Raw genomic sequence first — 20,975 nt, 5'->3', positions numbered from 1 at the left:
TTATTTCTGCCTCAAGGGCTTATCATCTAAGTATAAAATGAGACAGTAGATAGGTACAGACAGTCTAGGTAAAGAGTATAAGGAAACAATGAGAATATTGGTCAGCATGGTTAGCAATGGCCTCCACATACCACGGTCTAACTGTTGTCAAGTTTTTTTTTTTTGACATTGTGGAAAAGAAGTGTTTTAAGGAGTGTTTTGAAGTAGAATGAAATATCTTTGCAGAGGTTTATGGGAAACTCCTCCCAAGAATGAGGGGCAGCATGGGAGGAAGTGTGAAGGTGCTCGTTTGAAAAACTATTAAGTGGGTGGTGAGGTAGGAGTTGATATCTTGATAGTAAATGAGAGATGGTGGGTAGGGTGGGGATTGGCCATAAATGGCTTTGCAAGTGAAGGCAAGTTGCTTATATTTGATGTGATATAGAAGGGGAAGCCAGTAGAGGGTTTGCAAAGAGAGGGCTGATACGGTCAAAGTGATGGGCTAGGAAAATTATCTTTGCAGGATTTTGAATGGATATAAGTGGAGCAAGATTGCATTTGTCAAGGGCAGAGAAAAGGATGTTGCTATAATTGAAAGGTGAGATGGTGAGAGCCTGGATACAAGTTTTAGCTGTGTGAATGATGGGAAAGGCTGGGTCTTACAGATGTTGTACTGAAAGAATTAGCAAGATTTAAATATACCTGGATGTGAGAACCTCGAGAAGGTCCGAGTTGAAGATGACACCAGGCTGAATGACAGGCAGGATGGTTGTATCAACAGTGATCAAGAAAGGAGGTGGCAGGAACGGCATGGAGGGAAAGACTGAGCTCTGTTTAGCCACGTTGAGCTTGCGCTGATGGCTAGACATCCATGAGTCTGGAATAGAGAGATGGATCTGTGAGTCCTCAGAATAGAGAGGGTAGTTAAATTTGTTTGTGGATGAGATTACCCAGAGGGAGGTGATATTGCCTCTGTGTACAGCATCACCATTACGAAAATACTGTGTACAAGTCCAGAGTTTGCACTTCAAAAAGAATGGTGACAGGATTTTGGAAGGTGTTCAGAGAAGAGCTACAAAAATTATCTGTAATCTGGAAAACATGCCATATAGTGAGAGATTTAAGAAACTCCATCTATTTAATTTATCCATGACAAAATTAAGGTGTGAATTTTTTTTCAGTCTGTAAATACCTACATGGGGAAGAGATTTCTGATGCTAGATGGTACTTTAATGTAGCAGAAAAAAAGCATGGGATCTAATAGGTGGATAATTTTAGGCAGAATTTTTTAACAGTGAGGTTAATTACCCATTGGAATAATTTAGCAAAGAATGTGGTGGATTTTCCATTATTTGAAGTTTTTACATCAAGACTGGATCTCTTTTCTAAAGGTTATTCTAAAGGTTAAACAAGTTATGGGCTTGATGCAGAAATTATTGGATGAGGTTCTTTGACATATGTTATGCAGGAAGTTAGATTAAAATGATCATGATGGCCCCTTCTGGCCTTAAAATCTGACTCCAAAACTGAAATGGAAGATTATATATTTGATGATATATGATATAAAAGATTATATAAACGATGAGCCCAAAAGCCATCAGGCAAAGCACCCCACTGAACAAAGAGAACCAAGTCCCAATTAATCAAAAGAATAAAAAGAAATAGGTGTTTACAAATATTAAAATAAAAAGCAAAAACAAAAGAGTGCTTAAAAATGGTGGCAGTGAAACTTAACATGCACTTTACAACATGCTCTAAAAGCAGCCAAGAAGGTACAATCCTATGGATGTCCTTTAGGAGGCGGTTTCACATCCAAGGACTGTCTAAGTTCTGATTTGCCATGTTGCAATCTTGAATTTTTTATTCCCTTCACAGGGGAAAAAAAAAGATCATGTTTTCTGGAAGGTTTAATAAATTAACGAATTCTTTTCCAGCAATGTGGACATATATGTTTGATCTGTGGTGGTAGATGGTATCTTCTCTAGATTTTTAAATGTTCCACTGACTTCTTTGTTCTGTCTTCTTTTCTTTATAGCTCGTAGAGAGCATGGAATCTTACTAAGAAGCTGAAAAATGTGTGTATATGCTTAAAAAATGTGGTGAAGCACCTCAGGCTTTGTGAGCATATTCTAAAAATCTAACAGAATGAAAATAAAATAAATAAACCAGGAACAGCCTCTTCTGTTGACATCAACGAGTTTCTATTTAGTCTGATGTTTTGAAGACCAAACTAACTGGGTGGTGATAGGATCTTGTAAGAAGAGAATAGCCAACTTTTATAAAATGATCAATCTGAGACTGTTCTGCAATAATTAGATGCTTCGTGTGAGTGCCCTGTGAGAGAGTTGAAACACGTGGTGGGAGAAGAAACCAATCTAGAGGAGTATTGATTCATCTAAATGCCATATTCCATAGAAGTATAGTGTAAAGAACAGGACCATATCAGGGATTCTAAGAGGGACTGTTATCTATGAATTATTTGACAGCTGCTGTATTGTTTTTGGAGGAAATTACTGCTTTGAGAATTGAATCAAATCCAAATAAAACTCAAAGGTGCTTTTTTTCCTTTCTGAATCTTCATTTCCTAATATTTGATGCCATTAGTTACTTTTAGGATGAACTGAGATTATGAAGACTATATTGGACATTTGTCCACATTAATAGTGCTTTTAAAACTGGGTCTTCTCTGAAAGCAAATAGACACCATAATAATCTCATACATTTCTGCAAATCTTTAAATCTTGAAGGATCACGATATAATTTTACAAATTAAACTGGATATATGAGCTATTTACTATCTCATGTGAAATGTGGTAACAATTTATGACAGTGAAGCATATTATATCTAATTGAAACTACAGGGGGAATTTATGAAGTGTGAACATAATTGCTAAAGTTTTAATTTGGCCAAAATGGAGGGTCTAATACCATTAGTAGCAGTAATGGGAAGTAGAGTTACTTAGGAGACTTAATCACTGGAAGTGGCACTTTGGTTTTATCTATCAGCTGATCGTGGTGAGGGTGGTCTAGTATAGTGGTCAGAACAGGCGTCAGACTTAGTGGTTGGAGCTGGCGTCATGAGCCAAGGGCTAGTGTCAGTAGTTGGAAGCTGGAGCCAAAGATCAAGCTGGAGGTCAGAAGCTAGATACCAGAGCCAGCGGTCAAGCCAGAGTCAGTAGTCAGAAGCTGGAGCCAGTGTTTAAATTGGAGGTCAGGAACTGGAATGAGCAGAGTAGCAGACAAGAAAGAGGCAAGTCTGGGTGAAAGGCAGGAGTTAGCTGGAGTAAAGTAACACAGAAGCAGGAAAAACAGTCGGCATGAGCATTGAGCAGCCTGCGAGCTGCTGGTCCCTCCAGCGAACCATGTAGCTTGGCCAGTCGGGTAGCCTGCAGCAGACCAGCTGTACTGATGAGGCTGCTTGGAGATTAGCTGTGCTGCAGGCCCTGATTCCAGACATTATCTGTCTGAAAGATGGAATTTGTAATTGGCAAGTTGTCTCCTAACACAGCTCTCAGGACTTGGAGGTAAAGGTCCTGTTTATGAAATCATGAACACCTAGCATTTTCAGCACCTTGGATATCCTTCGTTATTTTTTATCAAAGTACTAATTTGGTCCAGTTGTGTTCAGCTTGAGATCTTACTGAATGAATTAGCAAGATACATATTCTTTAACGAATCGAAAGAAAAGTTGGAGGCCTGCAGAGCAAGAAAAAATGTTCCCTGGCATAACTTTGTCTGAGCGTCACAGCTGGTCCTGGAGAATAGCCAGAGATAATTTTTTATTATTTATTTCATATTTTTTTGCAGTGAAAATGATTTGAGGATACTTATATTAAGTATGTCTGTTATTCTTTGAAACTCAGTGTTCTTGTTTAACATATTTAAAACAAGCCAATGGGTGAGGATTCAGATGTGGAAGTTATGTTGGCAGGGATTATTTGTGCAATAAAAATAACACAGTAATACAAAGAAGAAATGCAGTGAACAAAGATAAGGTTATAATTTGATTTATTCTTTGCATGTTTATCTGAAAGAATATTCTTTGTAATAAAAATGCATTTTGTCAGTAATGCTGTGCTGTCAGGGATTCATTTCTAAAGAAGGGTGTGGCAGGGCAGACTCAGTCCTACATATATGTAGCCCCACAAACAGTTCAGAGACCTTTGGGTAAAACAATATATTTACACTGTTCTTTTCCACCAACTTTTCAGACTGTCACCTCATACCAACAATAACATGGAGCCCTCAGCTCTTGAGCCAAGGAGGGGAGAAATCTCTCATGGCTCTGTCTGCAAGCCTAGCTCTCCTTCTCTATCACTCAACTCTCACTTTCCTCTTCCTGGTCGCACTTCCTGTGACTTTTGCACCATCTATGCAAATGAGTTAATTAGCTTTTTAACTCCATCCAGCCTATCCCAATCTATCAATTGGGATCAGTTCCCATGGTCAGATGTGCTCTGGGGCAATTACCTGGAGTTGCAGCAATCAGAGTGTTGGATCAGGTGCTGTTGCCCAGCACTAGGTCACAAATATTTATCAAATATTACATATTTTTATTTAAATAAATCTTAGCAGTATATCCATTCTGTCTCTCATTAGTTGTCATCTGTGCCATATGGCAAATGACTTACCAGCTTTAATAATGAGTTAAAGTGGTTTCATGTATACAAACCATTCAAGCAGTGTCAGATAAGACATGAGATCTAAGCCATTTGGTTGTTATAGCCAGTGGTTCATTATAGGGAAAGATCTCCGCTGTGGGGAGGTTGGGTGGCTGACACCTCAAGCCCTGCAGCAGAACAGAGGACTCCTCTGGCACTGGGGCCAGAGGAGAAGTCTGCCCTGGTTGAGGCCTTGGGATTGGAGGAGCTGTTGCTCTGTCTCACCCCCCCCCCCGCCCCACACCCCGGGGGCCGGAGGGTGTGTCAGAGTTCTGTTCTCCTCCCCACTTCCCCTGTCCCCACCCCACCTTGCCGCTTGCAGCTCTGGAGCCAGAGGAGCTGTCAGCCGCCTCCTCCTCAATGGCAGGGCTGGAGGTGGGATCGAGGGACTAGGTTTGCTATTGTGAAGGGCATTATAGTGAGGGTATAGTATGAATTTGCTATTCTGAATTTTAAGATGACATTCTAGTTATATAGTCCTCTAACAGCATAATGTGTAACCCTAGTATTTGAGGTTTCCAGTTCTTTCAAAGTGCAGTTTGTTATCTGATGAGACTGGTGGGGGTGGGGATGTAGCAAGGGCAATAAATTTTCTTAGCAAGTCATTGTGTGAATTAGTCTAATGAGGTCTATGAAGTCTTAGTCGTAAGTGCGTAAAAAAACAAAAGGTTTATAATTCATAATTTGAATCTTGTTGGGTTTTTTGGTACCCAACATCAGAAAAGGGAATTAACCTATTATATTTACATCACTGGTTCTATTACAGGAAATGAATTATTTTAATGTGTTTTCATGCACAAACTGCGCTAAGCATATAACTATCCAGAAAAAAAGATCTCTTGCCCTGAAGAGCTTACAACCTAAGAGGGCAAAATATAGACACAAGATGGAGAAAAGGGACTCAACATGAACCAAAATAATAAAAGTGATTTTTAGCACGACTTATAGTTCTGTGCTTTTTTCCCCACCTGTACATTACAGTGTAAAGAAGAGCCATGTCATATGTAAACATGATTGCCATTGGCTGAATTAGGAGAGTTGTTGGTGAGCAGTTCACAGGTGAGTCCCATCCACTCCTTAGAATGACAGCAAATAGAAGTTGGGGGGGGGTTAGTTGAAGAAAATTGGTGTGAATCTTCATTTTAATATATTAAAATTGTCAGTAACACAATGCAAATTAATGTTGAGAAAGAGGGAAATCAAAGGTATTGGAATGTAGCTGCACTTAGATTGGGTTAAGCATTGGAAAATATTACTTGTTTCTTAGATATGGCCATTTTTGAAACGATTACCTTCTCTTTCTTTCATACCTCTCTTCCCCTTCATGCTATCCATTAATGTCATAGCCAGGTACTTGTTGAACTTGTACTTGATCTATTCAGGATTCAATAAACTTCGTAAAAGTCTACCATCAATACCACTCTTTGGGTTTGTAGCCATGGAAGCAACACAACTCCCGTTTTGGAGTCTTGTTTGGCAGTCATGAATTTGCCTTCCAACCTGGATCTTCTACGTAGTGTAGCAGAGAGCTCTTTCTACCTAAATTATCAGTACCTGAATTATTGTTTTATTTATTCATGAATAACTAATATATACTTTGAAGTTATAATATGCGCTATTGAGTTTCATATGTGGTATCCTTATCTATCCTATCTATCTCATTTGAAAACAGCTGGACCACTGTTGCTCAAACTTTCTAAATACTATACGTTTTAGGCACAGGTCATACCTAGAAAATTTCAGTCAGAAAGCTGAAAGTTAATAAATTGGCAAAATCTGTTAGTATATTCAACTTTGTAGCTCTCAAGTGGGCAAGAATTCCATGTTTTGAATCAAAGGTCTTGCACAAGGAAATTAACCTTTCCAAGTTTTCAAACATCTTTGTGGATTGCTAGATAGCCAGCACATGATGATTTGCCTACTTGTAGAAGGGCCTTAAAAACTTCCAAACTCATTGCTCAGTTTGTCAAAAAAGATCATTAAGCCCTGTGCATAATTTCACACAACTGACCTACAATATTTTATCATTTTGTTTGTAAGAATTGAAGTTAGTGTCCTGATAAAATGGCCTTTGAGTTCCTTTTATGAATGGCCCAGAATGATTAAGTCCAAGCAGAAGAACTAGTTCATGTTTCATCTGCTTTTCAGAGAATTTTGGTGTCATCTTTGAAGCTGTTAAAAGTTTAGCATTACACTGCTTATCTGGATCATTGTCAATTGCATCAACCAGAGGAATAAGTGAAGTTCGTGCTTTAATTGTGGCGTCCGACCCTTTTTTTGCAATGGCAAAGGAGTTTGTTTTTTCTTCGACTATTATTGATCTTTTATGCTGGCATGAGCTCAAATCTCAAATATATCTTTAAGTCTTTACACTCAAATTCACAAATGTGATGTAAATAGACCTGTCATAAGTCAAAGACCTTTAAAATGTTATGTTCAGAGGAACCTGTTAATTAGGAAAATAGATAAGCTTTTAGGCCCAGATTTTTAAAGGTATTTAGGCATTCCTGTGCTAAGCATTGCAAAATCTAACTGATTTAGGAGACCATCTCATTTTCAGAATTCCTAAATGTTTAAATCCTGTCAACTGTCCATGGAATTTTTGGCTCCTAAATGCCTAAATCCCTTTTGAAAATGATTTAGGCTCCTAAATCAGTTAGACAAGGCAATATTGAGCATAGCAACACCTAAATAGCTTTAAAAATCTGGGTGTTAGTGTCCTTTCAGTTGTATGGTCTGGGTCGGTCTGTCTCATCACACACAACACCCAGATGGATAAGTCAGCAGTATCCTTAAAGCATATTTCCACCAGAAATATGTCTTTCTCTCTCTTAATAGCTCACTCAGCTAGTAAAGATGGAGAAGATACCAACAGCAGATAAATGCAAGGCTACTTCTTGGTCTTTTACCAACAGATAGCTAGTCTTTGTTTAATTCATTCTTCTCCTTAGCAATTTTGCCTTTTGCTCTCTGAGGTACTGCTATCCTTCTAGTCTTTAGTTCCTCTGTTATATCTATAATAAAGATACAAGTGAAAAATGCATGCGTAAACTTGCAACTTCTCTTCATGTCAACCTTCCTTGACATTTAACTCCTCTCCCACAAGAGAGCACCTGAAATATAGTTTTATTCTGAGTAGTTTTGGGGCTGAGGACATGTGAGAATGAATTCATGCTACATTGACCTGGTTATTTCTTTTGCCTGTTTGACTTCAGTGCTATGACAGTTTGCGCCAAATGAGGATCTAGCCCAGTGTGTTTACAGCGTAAAAGACTCTACAGTATAAAGCAAGTTTAAAATATTTTTGGAATAGTAACTGAGTAACAAATTGAATGTTATATTATCAAAATCAGTATTGAAAGCTAACTTTATGTAAGCAGTTTTTGAAATATTTCACTCCATAATGTATACAGTGTAGAAAGTTTCCTTTTAAATGTTGCGTTAACTCAGTTTTATTTTTTGCATGTTGTAAAGATGGCTTTCCTGCAGGAGTGATGTGAATTAGGAGAACAAAATTTAGAGAGAGTCTTGAAATCTTCTGACATGACTGAAGTTAAGAACTTTCCAAGTTTCCAAGCTATGGTAAATACATTTTTTAACCGAAAACAACCCCCCCAAAAAACTTGATATGTTCTTTTGCCCTCTGGATGGTGTATTTTTTCCCCTACCAGCTTAAAACTTGGGCAGTCTTATTATGTTTCAGTCAACTACTATTTATAATCTAATCCAAATTTATTTTGTTGAAACAGTTGTAGATATTTTTCAATATGCTGTACTTCTGGCAATAACTTTGGGCCTGATCCTGTAAAGTGGTGAAAATATCCTGTCAGTGGGTGCCGAGGGTGTTCAGAATCTTGTAGGATCATGCCCAAAGTTATTCCCATGATGTAACTCAACTTTTCCTTGCTTTATTATTCAATGTGAATGGTTGGTTTATGGGAAACATAATTTATTATTTATATTACTTTGTGCAAGTTCACGTACTGATGGATCCAGAAAATGGCATTGGTATTAGTTATGAAGGAATATACTTAGATTATCTTGCATGTATATGCAATATGAGTTGATGACTGCTGTTCATCAGGATAAGGAGAAAATAGAAAAATTAGGGAATGAAAATACATGAAAGGTGGAGGTAATATTTTTCAAAGCTAAACTTTTTACAAAAATTGCTTTAACATATAAGTGTGTCATATTTAACAATATAAATTAGTCTTATACATAATGAATTAACCATATTTTGATATCTGAAAATGTTTTTATCCTTTGAAAAACTAATTTATTACTTTTTTTTACAGATGTGGCAGAAAGGTCAACAAATTCTGTAGTTTGTACTAATTTTAACAAATAGGAAATACATACAAGAATAATAAAAAGATATCATTAGAAAATTTCCTATACTTTTTTCCAGTATAGGCATATTATATTTTAAATATGTATTGGACAAAATATAAATACTGCTTTGAATACTACTTTTCAAATTCTGTTTTGGTGGTAGCATTTATTTTTGAAAGTAACAGGAGAAGTTGTGTGAGGTAGAGAGAAGAGGTAGAGTGGGGTAGATTGTGAGTGACTGAGAAGGCCCAGCAAATAATTTGGATATGGAATGAATGAATGAAAGTGTAAACTAGTATGAGGAAAAGGGGGGAAATGGTAATTTGTTCAGATGATTTTAAACTAGACCTTATGTAGTCATTCATTTTGCAGAGATGAAAAAATTAGAAGGAAAATTGATGGGAGGCAATGTGAGATTGTGGGTCAAGAACATTAGCTTGATGTTTCTGTTAAGTTGATCATAATTGAATCGGTTAAGTATTGTCATGATTGTAGATTCCGGGAACCTACTGAGATATAATGAGTAGTTTACATTTTTCAGAGCTATTATTTCAGGCTGTCTGCAGACTCAGGAAGAAAATAATGGATTGGTTTACACTTGATTCATGGTTTCAAGGTTATCTTCACAACTGTAAAAGCTAGACATATTTTTTAAATGTAAGATTAGATTTTGTAACACTATTTAGTGGTAAGGGTGGATTTCACTGCAGCAGAATTGCAACAAACACAGGGCTACAGCCAATGATGTTAAAAACAACACTACTGAGGTAGCTTTTGCAAAGGAAACAAATGAAATGCTAGTCTATGGAAACATGAAGAAAACAATGTAGTTTATTGACGTTCATATTGTTGCCATTATAGGCATACCAACAACCTTGGTGTTCTCAAACCTTCCCTTTTAACTTTTTAGAAGAGTTTGTTTTCTTTCACAGATTGAAATTAGAATCTAATGTTTCTAGTTGCAAAAAACATTCTAGTTCATGTAAATGTTTTGGAGTGACATAGACCATCACAAAATGGGGGGCACACTGGGTTTTTCCCCCTAAACCCAGAAAAACACACCCCTAACCGACATAAGTTTCAATGACAAAAGCGCTGGCGTGGACAATGCTATGTTGGCGAGAGACCATCTCCTGCCAACACAGCTACCACCACTTGTTGGGGGTGATTTAATTATGCCAGCGGGAGAGCTCTCTCCTACCGGCATATAGCAACTACACAGGAGACGTTACAGTGGTGCAGCTGCAGCGGTATGGCTGTACTGCTGTAAGGTCCGTAGTTTAGACATAGCCTAAATGTTTCTGAATTTCATGGAGTCAGAGGCAAAAGTTAGACCGCCTTACCCCCACCATTCTCAAATCTTATATCAAATTGGTCACTAAGATGAATTTATTCCGAAGTTGGTTGTGTTTTGTGCAAAAAATACAAATTAACAAAGCATTAAAGAAATTAAAACATAAAAATCCATACAACTCCAAGAACGTGTCTGTCTCCATCTAACTTTATCTGTTTGGTTCTGCATGTATGTTGACAATAGTACTTTATTTTTAAATAAACAATTTTTTACTAATGTGTTTGTAAGTTGGGGATAAAACTACTTTATTTTTCATATCACCTTGCTCGTTAAATGATCAGAACTAAATTTCATTCCCAAAAGAGAGTCATCGAAATTCCCTCTAGGTAGGGATTTATTTGCCTTATGCCCTTAGTGTTTTGTCTGACACCATCTTTCAATGACCACCTGTCAGAGTCTTCTCATTTGCCAACTATGCTACCTCTTAATACCCTGAGTTCCACCTGCCTTGTGGATTTCCTCAACAGGGAAGAGGAAGAACCTGCAGTTGCAGACTGCGTGGTTTGATCTCTCTGACAACTTTACTGAAAGCTTGGAAGTTGAGACCGTCTCAGCTCCACTAGACAGCTCTCCAGGCACACTGCTCCTCTGTCTTCAACAAGCCATAAGTGTGCATCATATGAGCTGCTGAAAATGTAATAATGAGGGAAATCTGAAGAACTTCACCTGTAGTTTTATTCAGTCTAAAGAGCATTTATCCTTTTCTAACTGGTATTAAACTAGACCTTTTTTTACTAGTAACTTCAGAGCTGTTGTGTAAAGTTTGTGCTCATCTATTCTGTAAACTTAAGAAGGCTAACAAATGACAGTGAAGAGAACACAAAATAGGATGCCAGATTGGGCTAATAGGGGGTAAACATTGATTAATATTGCAGGAGTTACTACAGTGTACTCTGTAAACTTATTCTGTGACTGATCTTCAGAAAGGATTACAATCTGAATTTCAGCAGGTTTTCATCAGTAAATATTTGATTGAACTGAAAAATGTAACAAATGGAGTTCAGATATTAACATCAATTAATTAAATTAAGGTTAACCTAGAGTTAACATCAATTAATAATTGTTCTTCTTCGAGTAGTATTTCCATGGCTGCTCCCATGGTGTGCTTCCATCCCTGTGTTCCTGATCGGAGAACTTCGGTAGCAGTATCTGCTAGGCCCGCACATGCGCTGTGTCTCCTCGAAAAAGGCAATCGCTGTCAGAGACTAGCGCTCCCAAGTGCATTTGCTGCCTTGGGGAAGGCCACATTCAACAAAAGTGTGGTCTTTGCCAGCAGTTCAGGCCCCAGTCTTGTAAGGATAGGGAGATGAGGCAGAAGATCATCTTCACAGAGACCGCGCTCTGACCCTCTCTGAACCTGTGTCACTGGTCACCTGGCAGACGTGAGTCTTCCCCACAGCCGTCAACATCTAAAAGCAGTAAGTTGAAGAAACAAGCCACTGATGCCTCTCACAAATCATAGAAAAAGAGAGCGGGAAGTCCCCACGGTGAGTCCCAAGATAGCCGTAGGCATTCTCCAGCACACATACTGAGACCCCCCCCCCCCAGTCCGGTACCCAGGGCTTGAAGAAATCCTCAGCAGCAGATACCATTGAAAAGACCTACGGACCCAATAGGCATGGGCACCAAGTCAATGGTACCAACGGACAAAGACAGGACTAAACACTTCTCTAAGAAGGCACCAATATGTGATCCCATGTCAATACCACCCTTGACGCCTCACCCAGCACTGGAGCGACCTGTGCAGACAAGGTCCCCACCCCCCGACACCAGGACAATGTGTACTGGTGGAATCCTGCCACTCCAGAGACCCCACCTCTCAGTACCAAAACCTCTGCAATGAGCCTTTACCAAGCATGGGAAGTATCCCTGCTGCCATGCCATGCCCCTCTGCTCTCTAGTGAGGGTTCATACAGTGAGTCAGATGATGTAGTGTTACTCCTCCTAAGCTCCATATGGTGGTTATTACCAACAGAGCCCAAGGATACACCTGCAGATGACCCCACCACCACTACTTTGGTACTGCCACCCCTGGGCACCATCCCCAGGCTCTAAGCCACCACCACTCCCATGGCCATATTGGCGCACTGCCAGCAAGCCTCGGGCTTTGAGCTCACCTCAAGGCACATCCCCTTGACCGCAGCATCCAAAGCTTCAGAACCGCCTCGAAACATAGAGGAAAAAGAAGCTGGTACTGAGGAGGCAGTGACACCAAGGACCATATCCTCCCCCACTCCAGACGAAGCTGTCATGCCTCCTCCACGGTCTTTGGCAGATGACTTCCATCTCTTCCGGGAGCGGGGAGGGTGAAGAGGGTAGGAGACACCCTCCAAATACCATTGATGGGTATCCTTCACTTCCTCCATCAACTTCATGACATCCTCCACTCTTTGTTCTCTTTGAAAATCACCTTACCAATTAATGTAGCCATTTTAGATCCAGCAAAGACAGTGTGGCAAACCCCAACATCAGTGGAACCAACCTGCAAGTGGGCAGACAAAAAATACTATATCCCCACCAAAGTATTTGAATTCCTGTTATCCCACCTGCCACCCGATGCCATCAACTTACATGGCCAACACTAGTCAAGGGCTACTCCCTATGATAGGGATTGGAAGCGCCTTGATCTTTTGGGTACAAAAGCATACTCTTTAGCTGCTCTACAATTCCATATTGACAATTATCAGGGCCTCATGGCAAAATATGATTTTATAAATTACTCAAAACTGAATGACTTTTATTGGAAAAAAAATGCCAGAAGCACATCATGACTCATTTAATGCCATTATCTAGAAGGGTCAACTAATGGCAAAGACATCACTGCAGTCTTCCCTCGAAGCAGGCAACACAGTGTCTAGGTCCATCTCCATGGCTGTGGTGATGTGACTAGCATCAGAGCTCTGTTTGTTGGGCTTCCCGAAAGAGGTACAGTCCACAGTCAAGGACCTCCATTTGAGGGCATGAAGCCTTTCACCAAGAAGACTACTGCCTCTCTTCCCTAAACACAAACCATCTGGCCTTCAGTCTTCATTATTAGGTCACTCTTCGCGATTTACACAACTGACCGTTGTTCCACACCCATTTGACTACTGATTGGTGGTGGTCTGCAGTGCCTGGGAACACACAACATTGGACTGATGGTTCCTAAAGATCATTTGAACCGGGTACTCCATCCATTTTACTTCACTACCCCCTCCACAACACCCTTCCCCATCCCTCTTCAGGGATCCTTCTCGCAAGAGTTTACTATGACTAGAAATAGATCGCCTACTGCAGTTAGGAGCCATAGAACCAGTACCTAAACATCTACCAGGCAAAGAGTTCTACATTAGTTATTTCCTAATACCTAACCAGAAGGGAAGTTGGGGGGACCCATCCTAGATCTCAGATCTCTCAACAAGTTTCTCAAGCCTCAAAAATTCAAGATAGTCACCTTATCAACGATCATTCCAACATTAGAACAGGGAGACTGATTTTTGGCTCTTGATCTCCAGGACACCCGTTTTCATATCTCAGTCTTACTGGCTCACAGACAATTTCTCAGATTCACTCTAGGACACAACCACTACCAATATGGAGTGCTCCTCTTTGGGTTATCATCAGCCCAAAAAGTATTTTTCAAGGTTCTCTCAGTGGTGGCCACTCATTTATATTCTCAAGGGATAATGATCTACCCTTACCTGGATGATTGCCTCCTCAAAGCCTGATCTCTCCAAGAGGCTCACCAAGTCACTGACGCTACCATATACTTGTTTAAGGAACTGGATCTACAGATCGACTCCTAGAAGTCAACTCACTCCAGTGCAATGCCTGGAATTCATAGGGGCCGACTTTGATTCATTACAGGCCAAAGCTGCCTTATCTCAATACAGGTTCCTATCCTAAATCACTCTCATAGACGCCATTCAAAATAGCCCACAAATATCAGCCAGGCTTTTCCTCCAACTCTTGTGGCATATGACAGAGGGCAGAGCAGTAATACCACATGTCAGGCTTCACATGCAGTACCTCCAACTGTGGTTCAGCTCGGTTTACAGATGAAACAAGGACAGGCTAGACAAATCCCAGTCAGCACCCACCAGGATCAAAAACTCCTTAGTCTGTTGGCTGGAACGTTTGCAAAGGAGTCCTCTTCTCACAAGCAACACTGTTATTGATCTTCACCACCAGTTCATTGCTCATAAGATGGGGCATGCATGTAAATGGCCTCACGACACAAGGCAAATGCTTACCCGTGGAGATATCCCTTCACATCAATCTTCTCAAGTTAAGAGTGGTCAGGAACGCCTGTGCCCATTTACTCCCGCTGATCACAGGATCACACACAACTATCCAAACAGACAATATAGCCTATATGTACTACATCAATCGGTAGGGGTGAGCCAGGTTGCCCTTCTTATGTGCAGAAGAGATGAGGCCATGGAATTGGTGGATCTCCCACAATGTTACGCTGTTTGCAGTTTACCTTCTGGGCACACAAAACTCGATAGTGGACAGTCTCAGTCACAAATTCCCACACAACCATGAGTGGAAAGTACACCCAACAGTCCACAGACGTTTTTGCAACTCACCTAAATAAGAAATGTCCACATTACTGCTCCAAAGTGGGGATCGGACAACGTTCTTTGGGTGATGTTTTCCTCCTCCTCTGGGAAAAGGACCTTCACTATACCTTTCATCCTTTTCCCCTACTGTTCAAGGTCCTACTGAAAATAAAAAGGGACAGAGCTCACATAATTTTGATTGCTCCTACTTAGCGGAGACTGACCTGGTACCCTTATGTGGCACAGCTCCCAACATGCTTGCTGTTCCCTCTCCCAGCCATCCTGCACCTCCTCTCACAGAACAGAGGACGTACACTACATCCAAACTTGCGGAGTCTGTGCCTCAAGGCATGGCTCCTGCTTGGTTCCAACACCTAGAAAGCTCCTGTTCAAGGGAGGCATAAGAGGTAATATTACACAGTAGGAAGTCCTCGACACTGTGTACTTACCTGCAGAAATGGTCCAGATTTCAGATTTGGTGCATGTCCCAATGAATCTCCCCAACCTCCATGTCTCTTCCGCATATCCTAGACTATGCTTTGACCCTAAAACAGTTGGGACAATCTCTAAGCTCTCTTTGGATTCACCTAGCAGCTATAACAGCTTTACATCAACCTGTAGAAAGATACTCAGTGCGGTCACACGCAACTATGAAAAGGTTCCCCAAGGGTACAGTAAATCTCTTCCCTCAACCTCGAATTCCTACCCCCACATGGGACCTAAATCTGGTACTGAAAGGATTGATTAGACCTCCCTTTCAGCCCATGACCACCTGATTGTTGATGCACATCCTGATAGCAATTACTTCAACCAGGAGAATTGGAGAGAGAGCAGCTCTGATGGCGCATCTCCCCCTTTCCTCCCCACACACACACGGTATTTTTTCTAGACAAGGTTACTCTCAGGCCACATACAAAATTAATCCCTAAGATAACCTCTTCATTTCACATGAATCAATTGATTCACCTTCCAATCTTCTACCCAAGTCTCACCAAGACAACAGGGAGGCTATATTACATACCCTAGATGTCAAAAGAACCCTTGCCTTCTACCTGGACAAGACAGAGGCCTTCAGAAAGCTCCCTAGGCCTTTTCTCTCCATTATGGAAAGATCCAAGGGCTCAGCAATATCAGCTCAAAGGCTTTCTAAGTGGATCTCGAATTCTATCAGACAGAATTATCAAGTTCACAACATAACCCTCCAGACTCTCTTCGTACATGCTCCACAAGGTCAATCTCTTCTTCCACTACCTTCTTCAAGAATGTCCCTATCTCAGAGATCTGTAAAGTGGTGACATGGGTGTCAGTCCTCCTTTTCACAGAACAGTATACGATCACTGGGGACTCTGCCTCTGATGCTGTCTTAGGCTCCATAGTGCTGTCATCTGTGACTGACCAGACTCCGAAGTCCCAGCCCTGCAGAAGGGATACTGCTCAGAAGTCACCTACAGTGGAGCATCGATAGGGACACTACTCGAAGAAGTTATTCATCTTGTGCAGTAAAGATGGTTCTTCGAGATGTGCGTCCCTGTGGGTGCTTCACAACCCTTCTTTCTCCCCTCTACTTCAGAGTTCTTGTCTATGACTCTGTGGTAGAAAAGGAACAGTGCAGGGCTAGCTCGTGCGCGCTGCCTAGCCTCGTGGCACAGCACAAGGAGAGACAGCGCATGTGCAGGCCTAACACACACTGCTACCAAAGTTCCCCAATCAGCAGTGCAGGGATGCAGACACACCTACAGTGGAGCACCCACAGGGGAACACATTTTGAAGAACCGTCGTTACTGCACAAAAGGAGTAACTTCTTGTGAAATACTTTTCTGATAACTTTCCAGCAAACGGCAAAATTACATTTAAAAAATCTGTTCAATCTAACCTGAAGTTTTCTGCATTGTTAGGTTACTGCAATAGGGAAACTAGATGAAGTGTCTTCTGTTGTTGCTGATTAAAATACTGTAATTTGATATGAGAAATTAAAAAAAATCAACCTTCAGTTTTGTTATAGTCTATTGTTTCAAGATCTGCATATTTGATGAGAATGCAGTTGCTTTGGTGTGCTTTAAGTGGGTATTAAAAACTATGGGCCTTGCCTGATAGGGAATTTTATTATGGATCCCTTTCTTCATGCACATATGCACAAGTCACTTTTTCAGCTGAAAGGTTTTTTCAGCTTCTTTATGAACAAAATACAGAAAAGGAGATTATGAAAGTGTTGCCTGCTGTATCTTTTTTCACTTGTGTAAGCCTCTCTCTTCCTCCCCCCAAAAATGCTCGCTCTTACTCACTTCTAGATGTTACAAAAATCAGTTTTGAGAAACATATTTAATCAAATATTTTTAAAAAGCTTTCAGGATAAGATCCATAATTATCAATTCATCTATGTCCAGATATGCATCATAATATGGGACAGTTACCAAGAATGAGTGGACACAAGAAGAATAAGGTACAAGCAGCAGTTCCAGTCATTGATTTCAGGTGCAGCTCATAGTTGTTAACTGATATCAGAAGTTTGCTCAATATCTTTACATAATATAGATTGAAGTGGCTAATACACCCTATTATAGAGTCTGAAATTGAAACTATAGTTTGGGGATACTTAGGCAAAAGCCTCTGTTTTTTCATAACAGTAATAAAGGGCAATTTTTTTTAAAAGCATCATTGCAAAATTATGTGTAATGGTGAAGTGATGCTATTAAGCTAAGACAAACTTAATTTCATTATTAGCTAGTGATAATTATTACAGTAACTGTTGATTGGATTAGTCCCTGCTCACTTGCTGATACATAGAATTGATCTGCTTCTCCTATGGAACATCTGAGGGAGAGTTAATATTATTTTGAAGTCTCAACACACCAGTAATGAAAGATTGAAAAGACAGGAGCTTGCAGAATTATTAATCCGTAAATTTACTGCAGACTTGATCATCCTTTGAGCAGCAACAATAGTTTAATCTTCACTATTGTATTTTAATAAATTAATGCCAGATATAGTATTTGCTCCACGCATTGTTGTCTCTTGACTTCAGTCTCAATCTTTGCAAAATGTTAAAATAATTGGGTCCACAGAGAGGTGTAAGCTTGGCACAAATAAGGCTACCTTTTTTTCCCCAAGCCAATAATCAGTGCAAACGGATTTGCGATAATAGTTCCAACTATTACATAAAATCCTAACCTATGGGATGACACAATACTTGAAAGAAAACAATTAAGAAAAATAAAATGAAATTACTTCTTAAAGTATTAATGAACACCTCATTGACTGTAGTTAATATGAACCATTTTCTAAACTGCACTCAGTCTTAAATTTCCCTTTTCATTTGAATTTTGTACTTCTGAAGTGAAATTATGTAATAAATACATTAGTTCGTAATATTTCTTTATATGCCTGGCTTTAAATGGTTTGATAATTAAGCTTAATCTGAATGAAATTGCAAGGTTTGATTAACTACTTCCTTTCAGGAGTCTGAACTGATGTTCTCTGTGTTAGAAGGTACAGCCATCTTATTTGAGAAGCTTTGTTCTTTTAACAAAAGGCGCCAAGAATAAATTCAGTTAGGGTCATAGTGGCTTAATTTAATAATATTATGGTAATAAGTACCATAATTAGTTTCAGATTCTTCTTCCTTCCCAAAGGACAAGGTTTTGAGTTTTGATGCCTACTTAAGGCATGAGAATGACAGCAAAATTAATGTCATAACCTTTACAGCCTGTTTATGGTTTTCTGTGTAGTACCCTAAAGGATTTTTTGGAATAGTGTAACTACTAAAGTAACCACTTAGTATGGACAAGAAAAAATTAGGTTAATTGGGTTCACCTGATATTCAGATGTTAGGGAGTCTGTCAAGACACCCATTTCATACTTGGAAAAGGAGTTGCTGGTATTTTTTTCATTAAATTATCTTTGAAATACACTCTACTCCTTGGGACTACTTCCTCTTAAAGACTAATTTATGGTAGTTTAGGATTTTTTCAGTTTGTTTAATCTAGTTTCTTTTTCAGTTATGAAATCAATTTGTGTTTTCATTTTTGTGGAAACTACAAAGCAACACCCATTGATGGAACATGTTCTGTGACACTGATGTACATTTTTCTTCTAGTAGAGTCTTTTCAGAGATTGCTGACTCCAGTTTGGTAGAACTATTAATGATAGATTTCTTCTTTCTTTCTGTAACCAGTCAATAATAAGCTTACAGTGGAGCCATCCTTAGTGCTTGAGGCCCAGATCTTGATTCTTTTTATTTAATGTTATTTTTTTAAAGATGAGGAAAATAGAGTCAAGACTGTATCAAATTTTAAAAGCTTCAGCAATGGTATTGCCCTTTATTACATGGTGGTGATAAAACTTAATGATGCAGAAAAATGTTCTGTTCTGTGTTTGAAGAGAAGCAGAATGGTGGACTAATATGAGGATGAAGAAATACTTTCTAGTCCATAAGTAACCGAGGAGGATGTCGGACAAAATCTACTAGGGATAAACATTTTTATGTCAGCAAGCCCAGATAACTTGCTCCCAAGAGTCCTCAAAGAGTTGGCTGGCGAGATCTCTGGCCTGCTGATGTACATTTTTAATAAATCTTGGAATACTGGAGAAAGTGTAGTAGACTGGAAGAGTGCTAATGTGCCAATATTCAGAAAGGGCAAGTGGGATGACCTGGCTTGACATCAGTTCTGGACAAGATAATGGAAAAAGCTGATACAAGAATCAGTTGACAAAGAATTAGAGGATACGAGCATAATCAATGCCAGTCAAGATGGCTTAATGGAAAATAGGCCTTGTGAAACAAACCTATTTTAATTCTTTGAGACTACAAGTTTGGTTGATAAAGGTAACTGTATGTAGGTGATATACTTAGACTTTTGTAGGGCATTTGACTTACTACCACATGATAGTTTTATTAAGAAGTTAGCACAATATACAATATTAATGAGAGTACATGTTAAATGCACTAGGAATTGGCTAACTAAAAGATTTCAAAAAGTAGTCAGTGGGAAATCATCATCTAGTAGTGAGTTTCTAGTGTGGCTCCACAGGAACTGGTACCAGGCCTGATGCTATTCAACTTTTTCATCCATGAGCTGGAAGTAAATGTAAAATCACTGCTGATAAAATTTATGTATGATGCAATTAAATGAAGAGGACATGGCAGCCATACAAGGAACCATGGAATGTTTGGTGAAGTGAGCCCATTCAAAGAAAATGTGTTTTAATTTGGCCAGATGCAAAATTATACATCTAGGGACAAGCAATGCAGGTTATACCTACATCCTGGAAAGCAGCAACTCTGAAAAGGATTTAGGGGTTATAGTGGGCAAACAACATGAGCTCACAGTGCAATACTGTGGCAAAACGTCTAATGTGAGCCTTGGATATATAAACAGGAGAGTAGTCAGTAGGAGTAGGGAAGTGATTTTACCTGTGTATATGGCATTGGTGAGACTGATATTGGAGTAGTGAGTCCAGTGCTAGTTTCCACATGTTAAGAAAAGATGTTGAAAAATTGGAGATGCAGAAAAGAGCCACAAAAATGTTTTCAGGACTAGAGAAAATCCATTAGTGTGAGAGACTTAAAGTGTAATTTGTATTGGTTAAGTCTCTTCATACATACAACTGAGTTAACATTCATGCTCTTAAGGTTTTTAATTTAGTAAAATACAAAGTGCATTATCAGTGAATAATAATGGTAAAGCAAAACCCAGAATAAAAAAGACTAAGCATTACAATAACCCTTAGAATATATCAAGAATGAAAAGTTTTGTTGTTTTAATCTTATAAAGTACTTACAGCTTTTTGTGCCAAAGCCTCTAAAAAATTACCTATTGGTTACATTATAGTAAAGGCATGTATTCAAGACTTACATTGAGTAAGTGTCTCAGTATCTGTCCCTAAATATTTCAAATCAATCCAAGTATGTCTGTGAAACATTTTGATACTGAACAGCTCTTTGCACCCTGGTGGTGCTTTCAATGGTGTAGATTAAAAATTCTCAGATCTCTTTCTCTCATTGTAGGGCAATACTTGGTTTGCAAGAGCTCTTTAACCGCTAAATGGACAGAACTCTGCTTCAATAAAGATGTTGATAAATTGGAGAGTGGGTTCAGAGAAGAG

The 20,975-nt window shown here is 39.4% G+C and overlaps 1 protein-coding gene across 3 annotated transcripts in view; it reads left to right on the top strand.

Annotated features, from left to right (window-relative positions):
• The window catches only part of ZNF438 (zinc finger protein 438), a 99,998-nt gene that overhangs the window by 40,931 nt on the left and 38,092 nt on the right, over positions 1-20,975 (top strand). Inside the window, exon 4 of one of the 3 annotated variants that reach the window (XR_013635441.1) lies at positions 8,115-8,239. The exons of the other annotated variants lie outside the window; for them this stretch is intronic. The gene's annotated coding sequence lies outside the window, so the exon portion shown is untranslated. Of the gene's footprint in view, positions 1-8,114; positions 8,240-20,975 lie in introns of those variants that run through there. 3 annotated transcript variants of the gene reach the window in all.

The sequence above is a fragment of the Lepidochelys kempii genome, chromosome 2 (genome assembly GCF_965140285.1).
Source record: "Lepidochelys kempii isolate rLepKem1 chromosome 2, rLepKem1.hap1, whole genome shotgun sequence".
Lineage (NCBI taxonomy): Eukaryota > Metazoa > Chordata > Testudines > Cheloniidae > Lepidochelys > Lepidochelys kempii.
This window is presented reverse-complemented; position numbering and strand designations above follow the sequence as displayed.